The following is a 20,938-nucleotide window of genomic DNA, read 5'->3' as shown; positions in this document are numbered from 1 at the left end:
TAGGACACTGCTGTATAAGTATGACAGTATTCAAATCAAATATGTAGTCGGAATCGGATACCTACAGTCTCTATGACTATAAGCCCAGAACCGAATTTATGGGTCCAAGTCCAACACTGTTTCTTGTCCAACATTAATTCAAACTAATTATGGGCCCAAAATATACTTGATATTTTTTTTTTGACAGAAAATATACTTGATATTAATCATTTATAAATTTGTAATTATAATCATATTCCAATTACGTGTTAGATTAATGAATATTCAGCAATTTCATAAAACTATAGATATAATAAATTTGATTTTAGCGATTTTATGTAATTAAAAGAACAAAACTCATCTTTTATATGTATTAAGTGTTTGTTACGTGCAAGATGAAAATCAGGAACAAATCTTCAAACAGTCAACTACAATTCTATTGTGAAACAAAAAAAATGTTAAACAAAAATCTTTTTTATTTTCAGATTATTTAACATATATAATATTATCTAAAAAATTTAAACTAAACAATTTTATAATGACATCTCGAGCAATCAAATCTACATATGTTGTGAAACTAATTGCATCACAATTAATCTTCACATAAATTTCATCTCTAGACCATTGCTCAAAACTATTAATAATTTTTTATTATAAATATGAGTTTTTGCGATATTTTATGCCTTTTCAGATTCGATACAAATTTTATGACTAACCAACTTGATAACAAGATATTAAATAAAATCTTGTACAAAAAAAATTAAAGCTCAATTTTATAAAAACTGTTAAATATAAGAGAGTACCGGATACGGATAGGGAAGGAAGATGAATAACTTAAAACAATAAAAGCAAAGGTTAGAATTTTAGATATGGGAGTCAGACTCTCAAAATTTTTTGTTACATGTTTTTTTTTTTTTTTTGACAAATGCAGAAAACTTTCATTAACTTCAATATAATACAGTCGGGACAAACCCCCAACTGTCGATACAACCAGGTGGTAAAACAAATATCATACTAAAAATAATTAGATGATTTGTTTCCTGATCGTTTAACACATAGAATTTAAAAATTCTTGAAATTAAAAACGAAATAAAAGACATCCCGAGCAATCCAAATTGTGCCAACATCTCTGAAAATAGCAACATCGCAATTGACCATATCACATAAAAACCATTGTTAGCCCAATGTTCAAAAACACCAATCACTGAGATTGGAAAAACGACACCACAGCTATCTACTTGCCGGACACCGGCTATAGACATGCCGAAAACACCCCAGCTATCTACATGCCGGATACCAGCTATAGACATGCCGAAAGTGTAAACACGTGAAAGATGAACAATCTTTGGTTGTGAAAGGTGAGCTCTTGCAATAATTAACACCGCTCCAGATTCGACGCAGGCTTTGCAGACCACCAAGAATATCAATAAACTCGTTCTCAACCGATTCAACACGAAATAAACCCAATCATAATTAAACAAAAACATAACAAAACACTCCAAAAGGAGAGACAAAACACACACTCCAAAAGGAGAGACACGCAAACACCCAAAAAAATGGGTTTTATTGAAGGAAAATTAATAAGGATAAAAGAGAATGAAGGGTTGGGGCTTTCCACCGGAAAAAACCAGTGGAAGCCCCTTGATTTACTTGAAAATAAACAAACCCTAGGAGAAGAGGAGAGGAGAGAAAAAACCAGTGGAAGCCCCTTGATTTTTTGTTACATGTTTAGTTTAATAAACTTCATAGTTTTTTTTGTTACAGATGTAGTTTAATGTTTATCTGCACTAAATTTATTCTAGCATTAATCATTTGTAATTTGTAGATTTAGTTATCAACCTTAGATTATAAGATAAATAGATGAATATTTTTTGAAAGAATAAATAGATGAATAGTTGTTTGCTTGTACTAAAACATTCAAAAATATAGCACAATTAAATATTATAATTTTTAATTTTAAAAATACAAAAAAAAGATTCGATTCTCATCAAACACGTATTATTTTAATATTAATATTATTAGTTTTGGATTTACAAATAAAAGAAAAGGATTCGAACTTTATCAAGCTATATTATTATATTTTATTCTAGTGAAACATATTTTCTACAATATGTGTTCTTTAAAATGAATAATTTTATGTCAAAATATAAATGATAAAAAATTAAAAATACCAAGGGCCCGTTTGGAATTTCTTAAAAATGTAACTTATAATTTAAAGTTGAAAAGTGTTATATAAGTGATATGAATCTAGTAACTTATAAATTATTTAGGTGTTTGGATTATTTTACGTATAAATTACTTATAAGTTGATAATGTATTGGTAAATCATAGCTTATAAGTTATATTATCTTTGAAAAAACTAATTAAAATGTAAATTACAAATTATATGAATTAAATATTGTATGTTATAAATTTTCTAAAATAATAGTTTAGGAATGAATCGTAATTACTTATAAGTTGGAGAGTGTTTATCATAACTTAAAAAAAGTATTTTTTTAATTTATTTTAATATCGGATTTATATATTTTAATCATGATTGTGGAATTCGAGAACCGAAACTAATTAAAAATTAATTGGATAATCAAAATTAATCGAAATAATATATTTTCAAAAATCAATTGGAAATAATGCAGACGTATAAAAAAGAATATAAAAATGTAAAAGAGAGGAAGTTATCATAGTTATAGTTGTTAACTGTTAAAGGAAAAAGAGTAAATTATTGTATAACAAAAATTAACAGAATGGAATTTGGAATGTACCAGCTGCCCAGCTGTCACCATTTCACCATATTTCATGTAAAATGGCAGTTGAATTTCTTTTGCCAAACAGTCTAACAAAATTGAGAAAGGGCGTTAAAGCCCATGCATGCAAGTTACTAACAAATTCCCAAACATGCACTAAAAGTTATCAGTTGCATGTAAAAAATAAAATAGTAAATTTTAAAAAGCGGATATAATGCAATTTGGTAAACATTAATTTTTGGTTATCATTTTCAATCACGTTCGCTATATCTTTTAAATTAAATTGACGAAAACTTGTAAATCTAATACATTTAAACTTAAAACCAACGATTTGAAGTTTGACTACAACAAATAACATATGAGTTAAAAAAATTAAATTTAATAATTAAAATTAAAATAGTACTAAAAATTCATAATCAATTTCTAATTTTCTATGAACAACATATTAAAATTTATAATTTACATTTAAAATAGACTTAAAAAATGTTAAATATGAAACCATTAACTCTAAACATTCGTCCTAACTATTCCTTTACACTTTTTTTGGGGATGTTCCTTCAAATTTGTTACATTTTAAAATTTTTAAAAAATGATAATATCTACTACCTTCCTCAACTATTTTCAATTTATACATAAAATATTTGTTATTCCCTAACAATACAACAAGAATTACAGAAGGGGGGTTGAATGTAATTCTGACTAGTTTTTGAGATTTAAAAATTGTTCTAACTTAATATATATAACATTGTTTGATTTGCAATAGTGTGGAATGAAAGAGTAATAGAAATTAAAACACTAAGTAATAAAACACAGACTTTAAAACTTCCCGGTAGATTTGAAAGTATCCACCAGATATGTATATATATATATATATATATCAGATTGAGAACTCTGTAAAACTTTGAATAGCTCACAGCTGCTTTACAAGTTGAACAAACAAAACTACAGAGAAATTATTACAGAATACAGCTTGATATTTTCTTTGAAAAATAAGTTTGCTTAGTTAAATGTTCTACTTGCTACACTTGATTTATATATCACCAAGTTACATGACAGTAAGACAAGATAATAAAACAAAACTATATCTAGTCTAACTCCATGCTTCTTCATTACTCTATTCCAGCATCTTTGAATATCTTCACATTAGTATGAAAATGGTAATGCTTCTTTTGTTCTCAAAATCCTGCTTAACAGACTGCCACATTCCTTTTGCAAATACCCGACGCATGTGACTGTGTTGTCACTTTCAACAACTATTTTGAATATGATCATCCGTCGGGAGTAAGTTGAGCATTTGTCGGGAGCCTTGTAGATCATCCGTCGGGAATCTATCTGTCACTTAACTCTATTTCGCTTATACAGAATTACAAGACATCTCATATTTACAATTAGTCAATCTATTCTGCATATCAATCTAGTAGTCAACATGACTTAGAGAACCCTACACAATCTACTAGACTAAAACATGTTGTTTGCAGAAATGTGCTACATTAATTATTTGTTACATAACTACATTTCTCGATGGATGCCAAATTGTCATCCGTCGGGACTATAAAGTTTATCTGTCAGGACTATATTAGATCATCCGTCGAGAGCTACAAATTCACTAAATCAAATCTACTAAGGTGTTTTGTTTAACTTATCATCAAGTTCACAACATATTTCTAAAAATCTCCCCCAATTTATGTCTACTGAAATTTTAGCCATTAATTAAGAGAAACTTGATGATAACAAAACACCCTAAATATACTGATTACAAGATAGTAGATAAAACTGACAAGTGCTATAATTTTATTGAAAAGTGAACAAAGCAAAGTGTACAAAGAGTTCTCACAACCATTATCAAGGTGCTCCTCTAGTCTGAGCAGATGATTTCTACTTCCTTGATTGTCTAGATTTCTTCCCAAGCTTCCTGTCATTCTCTTCTATTTGATTTTGAAGTTGTCTGTGAAATTCAAGTTCATCAGCTTCAGATAGATCCAGTTTTTCTTTCATTTCCAAAAGAGTCTCATTGCTAGAGATACTCAATTGATCATCTAGTCTGAAGAATCTTATAACACCCTTGTTGTCCATAAATTCCATCAGCCAATAAGGCCTCAAATGCACTCTTCTTCCCGTGAAGGGAATTGTTAGAGTTCTTGGAAGTACATTTTTGGCTTTATCACTCCTTAGATCTTCTACCTTCTTTAGGACCAATTTTCTTGCGATTACATTGAAATTAAAGTTTTTCTTGAAGGATGAGAAGACCTTTATCAGTACATATTGGCTTTCTTGAAGAATCCTATAAAGTGGCCATGTGATTTCTTTCCCTCCCTTGTACTTAAACACCAGTCTTTCAGGAAGATGTCTATAAGCATCAATCACTCTTACTTCTTCCAATTCATTCAAATAGAGGTTTATATCTGAAAACTCCTTGATGTCACAGATATAAAAGATCTCCATTGTTAACTGTAGGTAAAAATTTGGTTAGGGTCTTGGTTCTGAGAGTCATGGGCTTGACCTTCTTGGTTGCTCTTATCTTTGTTTTCTTTGGCTTGTTGAAGATAGGTAAATTAAACTCAGGAACTGGAAAACTTTTCCAGTATATTGGGTCATCCTTAGGAATTATAGGTTCACCATGAAAATCCTTTGATGGATATACCTTGAATTCCTCATGTACCACTGAGGGCTTGGATGTTTGAGTTGAAGTTATAGACTGTTTGGGAATGTAGTCTTCCATTTCCTCATCACTGAAGTCCAATTTCCTTTTGGAATGTAGTTTGTATCTGAATTTTCTTTTCTGTGGAGGTTCATTTTGTATTTGCTGATCCTGAGTTTCAGTAATCACAGGTGGTTTTTCAGAAATCTCAGTTGTAGTCTTCACAGCTTGAAGTTTTGTGGCACCCTCCAAACCCGGGTCAAAAGTGTGGGGTCCACAATACATACATAATATATAAACCTGTTTATGAGATACTATTTACAATGACCCTGCTTTACACAACCACGGATCGCAACAGGTTAAAGTATGAAAACAAGCCACAACCTTAACTTTTATTACAACGTACCAAATCCCAACTAATTTAACTTACAACTGATAATAAAATTATTCTTACAATCTTACTATCTCACTACCGCAATAAGCTCCTGCTAGCTCGATCCAACTCAATCTGGAATCCTAGCTCGTACATTGAACTGGGAAACCTCGCTATTAACCGTATTCTTCTTAACTGTAGAATACATAAAAAAATTCGCAAGAGTGAGCTAACTAGCTCAGCAAGTCACAATGTCAATAATTGAGGTTAATCAATGATCAAATGAGATGATTCAGAGGAATCAAGTTTATTGCTAAACAATCAATAGAATTGGATATTCATTTTAAGTTTTAAAACCAAGGTTAGGCTGCTGATCAGTCACGCACTAACCCCGAGCAAAGCACATAACACTGCTCTAATTACTGGATCCAAGGCACACATTGGCCTAACTTGACCATTGATATGGTCTGACCACGAATCTGGTCCATATTTAAAAAAAACTATCCAATTCTAAAGCAGTTCAATATGATAAACAATATAATTCAATAAAACAAGGTCATAATCAATGACGATTAAACACTTGAATAAAAACGTAAGGAAACTCATGGATATCACAAGGGTATATCAGGGTATGTATAAGATACGGTTTTCAGTTTGTAAAGGATCAGGTATTAGACAAATAATGATTTTTCAAGGTATAGTTCTCTGATATTATAAATAATGGTTGGAGTATAAAAGTTTTTGTATTTTCAAACAATTTTGTTCCAGTGTTTGGTATTTGGTAGTTATGCATTTGGGAAGTAGTATCATATTTGTGTGGTTTGGTATTTGAAAATCAACCAAGGATGGTTTATAAAGAATAAGGCCTATGGTTCAAAGATCAAATGATGTGATTCGGGTTCAAGGTTGCATGATTCAAGGTACTTTTAATATAAAACAGAACTATTTTGAATACTTAACAATATGTCACGAGAGAATTTAAAAATATTTGCATTGTATTTCGAAAAAGGTTTAGAAGTACTTGCTTTACAGGGCTTTACAACTACTACTGATCAACTCTGAGCCGACTCTGCCGCTCAGGCTTTAACGTCCAACCACTAGATCACATTGGATTCGACTTTGATACTCAAGTTTTTTGTTGAAACTCTACTGAGCTCGTCGACTGACTACTAGGTCATCTTTAGTCCATCGTTCACTTTCAGGTTCCCGACTATAACCTATAGGATCGAAATACCCTACGTTAGACGTCTATGTATGCTTGACATATCCTCTCTAGCAATCTACCCACATGATATCAAATCCCGACTCGTAATTATTCGCATTACAATAACACACGCAACAATTAGGGTTCACGTTCTCAAAAATTGGTTCGGTGTTCATTTTCGGAAAAATGCATATACTCGTCATTTTACAAAATTAGGGTTATTACTTTTGGCAAAACAGTTCACCACATCATACAATCAAATTTCGTATAAAACACACATGTATATATATGTAGTCACTCGACGTCCCGATAATCATCGGATACGTTCCCGTATTTTCGTAGTTCAATTTCCCGAAAATCGGGCAGCGTCTCCTTCGTTTATCGGACTACCCGTCGAATACAATCGACATCAATTCACCACAACAATCCACAATCACAACAACCAACATCCATAATTTCCCAAACACCAATTCAATACTATTATCAATTATTATTCGCATTTTACATTTATTTATTAAATTAGGACTCAGAATATAATCATCACGATCCACCGTCGACTCACTGAAGTTCATCGTCAACGACGGTAAAATTTTGCGGGTTCCCGATTAATTTTCGGGTTTCCAACGCAAAACTCCACCGATTACTAAAAATTTCCGCACAAAATTCATTTTTTTTATATCATGAATGTGAATCAGTTATAACCTGTAAAATAACAAAATAGTAAAATGAATTTTTAGCAATAACTGAACCACAGCAGCAATAACAGTCCCCAACAACAAAGCCACACGCGCGAAACGCGCCGCCAACACATACACCCGATTTGCACACACGCACACATACAACACACTGCATACACAACACACAGATACACTCAACACACACACACACACGTATATATATAATCACACACACATATATATATATATATAGAACAACAAGACTGAATTGAACTGGTAACCGAAATAAAGCAGCCGGAATAGTTACCGGAACAGGGAGCCGGAGAAAAAGCACCGCGGAAAAAAAAATGGAAGAACATGAGAAAGAAATGAGAGAGGGAGAGATACAGAGAGAAAGGAGGGATCAGAAAGATTGAATCAAGAGGGAGCAGAGAATAGATAGACTAAAGAGATGCTACCGCCTCAAATGAGAAAGGAAAAGAAATGAGTAAAAATTGTACTCCTGCCACGTTTCAATCGAATAACAGGAGTTAAACACGTGTCATGCAATTCTAATTCTGACCCGAAACTCGTAATTAAACGAACTGAGTCGCGGTTAAAACAAACTCAGAAAATCACCAAAATAGTCTTAAAATATCGTAAATATCCCGAAGTTCTTAAAAACATAGATTTTGCAATTTTAAAATAATTTCCGAAAGGTAATTTATACCCGCTTTTCTCAAATAAACGAATCAACGCGCGGGTAAAATTAATCCCAAAAATTCCCAAAATAATTTTAAAATTCTCGGAATATTCCAAACTTATAAAAATATGAGTTTCATAATTTTTGAAGAATTCTTGAATTAAATATGGATTTTACAAATAAAAGCAATCAGAAAATCATTTAATGATAAATAATTAATAAAATATTAATTTCTAAATTTTATAAAATCCCAAAAATAACTATTGTAATTACAGAACCATAAAAATAATTTTAAAGATATTCCAAATATTTATGCAATTAAATTTGCACTAAATCCACTTTTGAAATTGAAAATAATTCAGTACGCATCCATTATTAGTCACGCGGACAACCCAGTACACCATAAATCACACAATAATTAAACAACACATAGCTGTCAAAACCAATACACATATTTTAATTATTTAATAATTTCCATAATCATATTTTTAAATTATTCAAAAATACACGAGTCATTATATCCATCCCCCCTTAAAAAGATTATGTCCTCAGAATCTGGTCTAAATAAACGAGTGAGGATATTTGTCAAGCATATCTGACCCTAATTTCCAAGTAGACTCTTCTATTCGAGGCTTTCAAATATATTTACCATAGATATACATTTATTTCCCAAGGGCTCGCCTTTAACGATCAAGAATTTGGATCGAACACTATATGTAGATTAAACTTGGACAAGAGCTCATTGACTCCTAATCAATCACTTAATTCAAATCAGATACTTATCGCTTCAACCATAATAGGCCAAACATATTACATGTACACACTGTTGTGACGGTAACATCAACTCATGAACAACTTTTTATATATTTATCAATTACCTCGAATGGTTCACTAATTTTAGGACTTAACCTGTCCCTTCTACTTAGACTTATCCAGTCTCTTTCAAGATGAAACTTGTACTAACACTATTGGTCCTATTTCTATACTCATATTCTCTCTCGATACAATTTCACCTTCTTTCTTTGTCTACTCCGAGCTGCTTCAATCAATATCACTACGCTCTTGGTGTGCCGATTTAACTTAGAATTTAACAACTTTCTTTCTCCCACTTTATCTCAATAAAAATGGGGACCTACACTTGCGTTCACAGGAAGCTTGGTAAAGTGGCATTCCAAAGCTGACATCGATGATAAATGATCATTCCAGTGTGTCCTTAAAACTCAACCTCTCAACATATCTTACATTTCCTGAATCACTTCCGTACTTTGACTCTTCGTTTAAGTATTTGAACTTCAGATTCCACTCTTTCCAATTCGTTTATTAACTCCTCGTTGGTCTTAATTACATCCAATCCTTTCTGTCGACATAAGGCATCTGTTACCATATGGCTTTGCTTTGGTAGTTGTTAATGGATTAATTCAGAAGCTTTTGTTAACCGTAGTCAAAATTTTATTCTTGAAGACTCAACGTATAGTTGCTTTCCTTCTGATCTTTGGAGAAAAAAAACCTTGGGCATTCCACGCAGACTTTCTTATTCCTTGAGTAGCTGAGGATGTTATCAATAAATACAGTTTGCTTATCTAATTACTCCTTATACACCATTATCCTTAATTCCTTATAATCACCTGATACACTTGTTATTTCACATAATATCACCAGAGCTTGCAATGCTCTTTACTCACTTTAATCGTAATCTCTGATATGTTCTCAGGTCGGATCTTAAGTTAATCCCCGAGATATAACATATTTCTTGAATTAGGTCTCGTAAGCAGTCAATTCTTTATAGGGTCTCACTTCTTCTTATTCGTTGTTTTGTTAAACTCCCAATAATCAGTACATACTCTTATACTCTCATTCCTTTTTCTCCCTTAACATCACTGGTACACTTCACGATTCGCTTCTTGTAAAACCACTTCTTGGGTCTGCCTTATCTACTAGGCCTCAAATATTTCGCCTTAATCCTTTGATATGTCCATACTTCCTAATCCATCTTGAAATTTCCTTCTTATACATGGTTATCACTATTTTTCTTTAAATTTCCGTATATCTTGGCATTTCTTCAATAAATTAAATACTTTATACTGTAAATTCCCCGTGGGATCTCATTTCTTGATCCTTTTACTTGTAGCATCCAAGTGCTGGAAGAAAACTGGAGAATAACATGATCGTTCTTCCGAGTGCACAAATTTCCTCTTGCTAATTATCGTGATCCACTATCTCCTCTTAACATCTCCTTATCTTTCCCTTAACAACTTCGATTGAAAGGTCATACTATCCATCCTTGCTCCTTTTGGATTATAAACTCTGACTTTCAATTACAACTTCTAAAATTCCATAGATAATTCTTCTGGTATAGTTCCTATGTTCGTTCTCTCCTTTTTGCTTATCGCTTGCCTCTACCTTTGCTTTTCCTCGTGGATACATATTTCAAATACTTATGGTCCATATAAATCTTACATCTTTCTCCATACATATCATGTTTCCCCTAATCTTTCAAAGCGAATATTATTACTACTAGTCCCAAATTATGAGTAGGATACTTCTGCTCATGAGGTTTCGGTTGTTTGGATGCATATACAATAATTTTATTGTGCTGCATCAACACACATCCTATTCCCTTATGAGAAGTATCACTATAACTACCAAATTTCCTTGATACTTTCAAAGTGATAAAGCAGGTGTTGTAACCATTCTTTACTTTAACTCCGCAAAACTTTCTTCACCTTTCTCCATTTTATATAACTTCTTGCTTTTCCTAGTTACCTTCGTCAAAGGTATTGCGACTTTCAAGAAATCTTGCATATATTTTCGATAATAACCAGCCCATGGTAACACTTCTTACTTTTATTGGTGCTTTTGGTCTTCCTTCATTTATAGTAACTTTAATTCCTGTTAGATCTCCTTTTGCCTCTTCCTCACTGACTATTTATGCTAAGAATTATGCTTCCTTCTATTAAAGCTTTCGTCTTGTAAACTTTACATACAACCTCTTTCTTCTCCGACTTCCCAATTGTCATTAAATGCTTCACATGGTCCTCCGTTGAATTTAAGTAATACAACTACAGCTTATCCAGATATTCCTTAAAGATTCTGTCCATCAAGTTCAAATATCACTGGTTTTTGGTTAATCCAAATGGCAATACGAAAATTTTATAACACAATACTTAGTTCTGAATATTATCTTTGATATGTCCATAGGTTTATTCTTCAATTGGTGAAATACCAAGTCTTAAATCAATCTTATAAAAGTACTTTGCTTCTTTCGTTTGATCAAACAAGTCATTGGTTCGAGGTAACAGATACTTGCTCTTGATAGTAAACTTGTTGAGCTTTCTTTAGTCGACGCATAATCTCATACTTCCATTTTCTTATTAACAATTAGTACCGGTGCACCTCATGGGAGACACTGGGTTTAATCGCTTCTTCTTCTAGCATCTCTTGCATCTGCTTTGCTAACTTCCCCATTTTAACTGGTGCCATTTTGTAAAAGGCCTTGGTCACTGGCTTCGTCTCAGGTGCTAAGTCACTCGCAAGCTTCATTTCTCTATCTGGAGGAAATGTTAATAACTCATCTGGAAACATATCTTGAAACTCCTTAATTGCTATAAAATCTTCAAATTTTGTTTGCTTCTGACTTTATTTATCTCATAATCACCATAATGCTCACATCTTGATCATCGTAATCATCGTTAACAAATTCTTTACCTTCTTTCATCTTCTGAACCTCATCCCCTTCTCATTTGGTGTTCTCAGAATTATCTTTTCATCACGACGATCTATCTGGCAATCACGCGTAAATAGTTGATCCATTCCTTAGAATAATGTCAAATCCTCTTATCTTAAATGATATCGACTATTCACAACTTATTGCCAGAAATCTCAATTCCACCATTGGTACTTACTTATTTAACAAATATACATTCTTAAATTTGCTAGTCCTTTAGTCATAATCTTATCAATTCAACGGGGTAAATCATCTTATCAATAATTCCATGGGGGAAATAAACAATTAAGTTGCTTTCACATCTCTCAATACTTTAACGCATAAGGTATTCACCATACTCATCCATATCATCACGTCCGTATTCTGAATAACATATTTTATAGACAACTCGCAAACTCTCATTCTTGGAGACGTACCCCTTATTGAAGTAGATTCCCTCGACTCCTAGTGCATCCCTGACTGGGCTAGTGATTTGCAATTCTCGCCATATACCCTTGTTTTCTTTTCATGCGTGAGAGGTAGATGGAAGTTTGCCCGCTTGATTCATAATACATTGATTTTTTTTTGAAAAACTCTTTCAAAGATCGACAGTACAACGAAACAACTAGAATGATTCACAATTCAAGAAAAATTAAAGTTGAAAAGAAAGAAATAAGGATTTGAATATGAATGAGACAACCACATTGGTACTTAAGATGGCCAGTCTTTCGTACCATATGGCATACAACACATGATTAGGTGGCGTCCCACCCGACTCTTCGTCATTCTGACAAAGTGTCTCACCATAACATTGTTTGTCCCAATCAGAAAGCAAAACTTGAAGGGAACAATTGAATTTGAAAGGAATGCAATATCTTCCTTTTTGATATCATCATAAGGAGTTTATTAAGAAAAGAAGTTCATACATTTTTAGGAATTAAAAAGGAATCTACGCTGTAGTATGGAGGACAAGAATGATACCATTAGTCACCATCCACATTTCACTTGTATTCATCTTTCAAGCTTGTTCAATGATATCCCAATTGTGTCATATAATAACTTTAAAAAGCACGCTGAAATGCCTCTGCAATTTAAGCATTATGGTAGATTCTTACTTGTTAAGTATTGCGTCTTTAACATCGCACCTACACGTATAATACTTTAACAATTCGATCATAATGGTGTTTTTACCAGATAACCTCGAGTTTCCTCTTTTCAATTTAGAATAACCACGAATCATTCAACATAACGATCCTTTTGTTAATAATATTCTTCTTTTAGAAAAAAAGTATGGAAATCTTCCCAATCTTCTTCGATCATGCCCCGACTCCTTTTAAATCTAGGAATTCTTTAAACTTTAATGGTCTCTGCAACTGGATGAATAATTACTCCGTATGCGGATTCTGTTGTTAATCTTGTCAAACAATATTTGCACCTTACTGTTAAGAATAATCAACTCCTTCCTAATCGCGGGTTACTTTGTCCTCTGAATTAACAATACTAAGTCTGAAACAAGTATCCTTCCAGGTAATCCGGGTCTTTTTAGCAAACAAGAAACTCAAGTAGTAACTTGACAACCAATGTTTAAAACTTATTTTGTTCAAAAAGGCTTTTAGAAATTTTATAAGGGAAAATCTTTTTCGAAAACTTGTTTAAAAATTTTGAAAATTACAAATCTGGTTGTCCTTACTATATGAGTTGGTTGTTGCCCTTCCTACCTATCACAAGGTACCAAATTAAGGAAATGATCACATAAAGGTCCATTCACTTCAATCTACCTTCTCTCCTTTATTGGGTCTATTACCTTCCTTAATCGATGAAAACTTCAGTTGTCGTTGTGTATTATCTTATTCGCAGCTTCATTTCAAAGCTTCCATACCGGTGATACTCCCGTTATCAATTATACAATCGTTAAGTGGAACAGACTATCCAATAGTCAACAAGTCGGCTAATGTCACATCACCTTGTTAAAATATATATCACATCATCATAATACCATTATCTAACTTTAAGAAATCTCCGGATCCATAATCTCCTCTAACTCTCTTTTTAATACTTATCTAATCCATTCCACAAGCTAGCCACGGGTGGCCTAATTACTAATGGCTTCTGTTATCCTGATAACAGCTATCCTCCGGAACACTTGAATCTTCTTTCTAAACTTCTTCTCACCTTTATTTATATCTCAAGTACTCACCATTTACAGTAACCCTCGAATCCATCCTCGTTGGTACTATTGCTTTATAGGACAAGTTTTAAACTGAGGGTATAGAACGGGATGTAGGGTAACCTAAAGAGATACACTCACAACCGAATGTCCAGTAAAATAAGAATAAACAGATGAAGGTTCTTAAATAGGTAATCTCGTATCAAAAGGTGGTAGAATAGCATAGAATAGCTTGAAGAGGTGTAACTGTTATAACAGAAGGTAATACCATTAATACTGACGGAAGAACAAGGTGCAATTCAAATCTGGGAGAAGATAACGACCCTCGAACGGAAAGCTCCAAACGATCAGATGATACAGGGAAATCAAGATCTACCATTGCCGTTGTCTGAAAATCACGTCGCAAATTGCAACATGAACTGTGCCGGAGACCTACTATATAGTCGCACTCATCCTCACGACGACTTATCTTTCTATTTCCTATTCCTACTCCTAACCCTCTACCCAATCCCGACAATCTAGGCTTGTTTCAGTGACTTATAACCTGTAGCTCTGATACCAACCTGTGGCACCCTCCAAACCCGGGTCAGAAGTTTGGGGTCCATAACACATACATAATATATAAACCTATATATGAGATACTATTTGCAATGACCCTGCTTTACACAACCACGGATCGCAACAGGTTAAAGTATGAAAACAAGCCATAACCTTAACTTTTATTACAACTAACCAAATCCCAACTAATTTAACTTACAACTGATAATAAAATTATTCTTACAATCTTACTATCTCACTACCGCAATAAGCTCCTGCTAGCTCGATCCAACTCAATCTAGAATCCTAGCTCGTACATTGAACTGGGAAACCTCGCTATCAACCGTATCCTTCTTAACTATAGAATACATAAAAAAAATTCGCAAGAGTGAGCTACCTAGCTCAGCAAGTCACAATGTCAATAATTGAGGTTAATCAATGATCAAACGAGATGATTCAGAGGAATCAAGTTTATTGCTAAACAATTAATAGAATTGGATATTCATTTTAAGTTTTAAAACCAAGGTTAGGCTGCTGATCAGTCACGCACTAACCCCGAGCAAAGCACACAGCACTGCTCTAATTACTGGATCCAAGGCACACATTGGCCTAACTTGACCATTGATATGGTCTGACCATGAATCTGGTCCATATCTAAAAAAACTATCCTATTCTAAAGCAGTTCAATATGATAAACAATATAATTCAATAAAACAAGGTCATAATCAAAGACGATTAAACACTTGAATAAAAACATAAGGAAACTCATGGATATCACAAGGGTATATCAGGGTATGTATAAGAAACGGTTTTCAGTTTGTAAAGGATCAGGTATTAGATAAATAATGATTTTTCAAGGTATAGTTCTCTAATATTATAAAGAATGGTTGGAGTATAAAATTTTCTGTGTTTTCAAACAATTTTGTTCCAGTGTTTGGTATTTGGTAGTTATACATTTGGGAAGTAGTATCATATTTGTGTGGTTTGGTATTTGAAAATCAATCAAGGATGGTTTACAAAGAATAAGGCCTATGGTTCAAAGATCAAATGATGTGATTCGGGTTCAAGGTTGCATGATTTAAGGTACTTTTAATATAAAACAGAACTATTTTGAATACTTAACAATATGTCACGAGAGAATTTAAAAATAATTGCATTGTATTTCGAAAAATGTTTAGAAGTACTTGCCTTACACGGCTTTACAACTATTACTGATCAACTATGAGCCGACTCTGCCGCTCAGGCTTTAACAACCAACCACTAGATCACATTGGATTCAATTTTGATACTCAATTTTTTCTGTTGAAACTCTACTGAGCTCGTCGACTGACTACTAGGTCATCTTTAGTCCACGTTCACTTTGAGGTTCCCGACTATAACCTACAGGGTCGAAATACCCTACGTTAGACGTCTAGGTATGCTTGACATATCCTCGCTAGCACTCTACCCACATGATATCAAATCCCGACTCGTAATTATTCGCATTATAACAACACACACAACAATTAGGGTTCACGTTCTCAAAAATCGGTTCGGTGTTCATTTTCGGAAAAATGCATATACTCGTCATTTTATAAAATTAGGGTTATTACTTTTGGCAAAACAGTTCACCACATCATACAATCAAATTTCGTATAAAACACACATGTATATATATAGTCACTCGTCGTCCCGATAATCATCAGATACGTTCCCGTATTTTCGTAGTTCAATTTCCCGAAAATTGGGCAGCGTCTCCTTCGTTTATCGGACTACCTGTCGAATACAATCGACGTCAATTCACCACAACAATCCACAATCTCAACAACCAACATCCATAATTTTCCAAACACCAATTCAATACTATTATCAATTATTATTCGCATTTTACATTTATTTATTAAATTAGGACTCAGAACATAATCATCACGGTCCACTGTCGACTCACCGAAGTTCATCGTCAACGGCGGTAAAATTTTACGGGTTCCCGATTAATTTTCGGGTTTCCATTACACAAAACTCCACCGAGTACTAAAAATTTCCGCACGAAATTCATTTTTTTTATATCATGAATGTTAATCAGTTATAACCTTTAAAATAATAAAATAGTAAAATGAATTTCTAGCAATAACGAACCACAACAGCAATAACCGTCACCAACAATAAAGCCACACGCACGAAACGCGCCGCCAACACATACACCCGATTTGCACACACGCACACATACAACACACTGCACACACAACACATAGATACACTCAACACACACACACACATATATATACAATCACATATATATATATAGAATAAAAAGAATGAATTGAATTGGTAACCTAAATAAAGCAGGCAGAATAGTTACAGGAAGAGGGAGCCGGAGAAAAAGCACCGGGGAAAAGAAAAGGGAAGAACAGTAGAAAGAAACGAGAGAGGGAGAGATACAGAGAGAAGGGAGGGATTGGAGAGATTGAATCGAGAGGGAGCAGAGAATAGAGAGACTAAAGAGATGCTGCCTCCTCAAATGAGAAAGGAAAAGAAAAGAAATGAGTAAAAATTGTACTCCTGCCACGTTTCAATCGAATAACAGGAGTTAAACACGTGTCATGCAATTCTAATTCCGACCCGAAACTCGTAATTAAACGAACTGAGTCACGGTTAAAACAAACTCGGAAAATCACCAAAATAGTCTTAAAATATCGTAAATATCCCGAAGTTCGTAAAAACATAAATTTCACAATTTTAAAATAATTTCCGAAAGGTAATTTATACCCGCTTTTCTCAAATAAACGAATCAACGCGCGGGTAAAATTAATCCCAAAAATTCCCAAAATAATTTTAAAATTCTCGGAATATTCCAAACTTCAATAAATATGAGTTTCATAATTTTTGAAGAATTCTTGAATTAAATATGGATTTTACAAATAAAAGCAATCAGAAAATCATTTAAAGATAAATAATTGATAAAATATTGATTTCTAAATTTTATAAAATCCCAAAAATAACTATTGTAATTACCGAACCATAAAAATAATTTTAAACTAAATATTTATGCAATTAAATTTGCACTAAATCCACTTTTGAAATTGAAAATAATTCAGTACGACTCCATAATTAGTCACGCGGACAACCCGGTACACCATAAATCACACATTAATTAAACAACACATAGCGGTCAAAACTAATACTCATATTTTATTCATTTAATAATTTCCATAATCACATTTTTAAATAATTCAAAAATACACGAGTCGTTATATCCTACCCCCTTAAAAAGAATCTGTCCTCAGAATTTGGTCTAACTAAACGAGTGATGATATTTTTCAAGCATATCTGACCTAATTTCTAAGTAGACTCTTCTACTCGAGGCTTTCAAATATATTCACCATAGATATACATTTATTTCCCAAGGACTCGCCTTTAACGACTAAGAATTTGGATCGATCACTATATGCAGAACAAACTTGGACAAGAGCCCATTGGCTCCTAATCAATCACTTAATTCAAATCAGATACTTATTGCTTTAACCATAACAGGACAAACATATTACATGTACACACTGTTGTGACTATAACATCAACTCATGAACAACTTTTTCTATATTTATTAATTACCTCGAATGGTTCACTAATTTTAGGACTTAACCTGTCCCTTCTACTTAGACTTATCCAGTCTCTTTCAAGATGAAACTTGTACTAACACTATTGGTCCTATTTCTATACTCACATTCTCTCTCGATACAATTTCGCCTTCTTTCTTTGTCTACTCCGAGCTGCTTCAATCAATATCACTACGCTCTTGGTGTGCCGATTTAACTTAGAATTTGACAACTTTCTTTCTCCCAATTTATCTCAATAAAAATAAGGACCTACACTTGTGTTCACAGGAAGCTTGGTAAAGTGGCATTCCAAAGCTGACATCGATGATAAATGATCATTCCAGTGTGTCCTTAAAACTCAACCTCTCAACATATCTTACATTTCCTGAATCACTTCCGTACTTTGACTCTTCATTTAAGGATGATAGGCGGTGCTCGTTTTCAACTTGGTTTCCAAACATTTAAACATCTCTTACTCTTTTTCATCAGTTGAAGCTGAAAAGAAATCTCATATATTCACGTATTATCACTTTTAAGTATTTGAACTTCAGATTCCACTCTTTCCAATTCATTTATTAACTCCTCGGTGGTCTTAATTACATCTAATCCTTTTTGTCGACATAAGGCATCTATTACCATATGGCTTTGCTTTGGTAGTTGTTAATGGATTAATTCAGAATCTTTTATTAACCTTAGTCAAAATTTCATTCTTGAAGACTCAATGTATAGTTGCTTTCCTTCTGATCTTTGGAGAAAAAAAAACCTTGGGCATTCCACGCAGACTTTCTTATTCCTTGAGTAGCTGAGGATGTTATCAATAAATACAGTTTTCTTATCTAAGTACTCCTTATACACCATGATCCTTAGTTCCTTATAATCACCTGATATACTTGTTATTTCACATAATATCACCAGAGCTTGCAATGCTTTTAACTCACTTTAATCATAATCTCTGATATGTTCTCAGGTCGAATCTTAAGTTAATCCCCGAGATATAACATATTTCTTGAATTAGGTCTCGTAAGTAGTCAATTCTTTATAGGGTCTCACTTCTTCTTATTCGTTATTTTGTTAAACTCCCGATAATCAGTGCATACTCTTATACTTTCATTCCTTTTTCTCCCTTAACATCACTTGTACACTTCACGATTCGCTTCTTGTAAAACCACTTCTTGGGTCTGCCTTATCGAGTAGGCCTCCAATATTTCGCCTTAATCCTTTGATATGTCCACACTTCCTAATCCATCTTGAAATTTCCTTCTTATACCTAGTAATCACTATTTTTCTTTAAAATTCCGTATATCTTGGCATTTCTTCAATAAATTAAATACTTTATATTGTAAATTCCCCGTGGGATCTCATTTCTTGATCCTTTTACTTGTAGCATCCAAGTGCTGGAAGAAAACTGAAGAATATTATGATCGTTCTTCCGAGTGCATAAATTTCCTCTTGCTAATTATCGTGATCCACTATCTCCTCTTAACATCTCCTTATCTTTCCCTTAACAACTTCGACTGAAAGGTCATACTATCCATCCTTGCTCCTTTTGGATTATAAACTCTGACGTTCAATTCCAACTTCTGAAATTCCAGAGATAATTCTTCTGATATAGTTTCTATGTTCGTTCTCTCCTTTTTGCTTATCGCTTTCCTCTACCTTTGCTTTTCCTCGTGGATACATATTTTAAATACTTATGGTCCATATAGATCTTACACCTTTCTCCATACATATGATGTTTCCCCTAATCCTTCAAAGCGAATATTATTACCACTAGTCCCAAATTATGAGTAGGATACTTCTGCTCATGAGGTTTCGGTTGTTTGGATGCATATAGAATAATTTTATTGTGTTGCATCAACACACATCCTGTTCCCTTATGAGAAGTATCAGTATAACTACCAAATTTCTTTGATACTTTCAAAGTGATAAAGCAGGTGCTGTAACCATTCTTTACTTTAACTTCGCAAAACTTTCTTTACCCTTCTCCATTTTCTATAACTTCTTGCTTTTCCTGGTTAGCTTCGTCAAAGGTATTGCGACTTTCAAGAAATCTTGCATAGATTTTCGATAATAACCAGCCCATGGTAACACTTCTTACTTTTGTTGGTGTTTTTGGTCTTCCTTCATTTTTAGTAACTTTAATTCCTGTTAGATCTCCTTTTGCCTCTTCCTCACTGACTAATTATGTTAAGAATTATGCTTCCTGCTATTAAAGCTTTCGTCTTGTAAACTTTACATACAACCTCTTTATTCTCCGACTTCCCAATTGTCATTAAATGCTTTGCATGGTCCTCCGTTGAATTTAAGTAATACAACTACAGCTTATCCAGATATTCCTTAAAGATTCTGTCCATCAAGTTCACATATCACTGGTATATTGGTTAATCCAAATGGCAATACGAAAATTTTATAACACAATACTTAGTTCTGAAAATTATCTTTGATATGTCCATAGGTTTAATCTTCAATTGGTGAAATACCAAGTCTTAAATCAATCTTATAAAAGTACTTTGCTTCTTTCGTTTGATCAAACAAATCATTGGTTCGAGGTAACATATACTTGCTCTTGATAGTAAACTTGTTGAGCTTTCTTTAGTCGACGCATAATCTCATACTTCCATTTTCTTATTAACAATTAGTACCGGTGCACATCATGGGAGACACT

This window comes from Apium graveolens, chromosome 5 (assembly GCF_009905375.1).
Source record: "Apium graveolens cultivar Ventura chromosome 5, ASM990537v1, whole genome shotgun sequence".
Lineage (NCBI taxonomy): Eukaryota > Viridiplantae > Streptophyta > Magnoliopsida > Apiales > Apiaceae > Apium > Apium graveolens.
Note: the sequence above shows the minus strand (reverse complement) of the source record.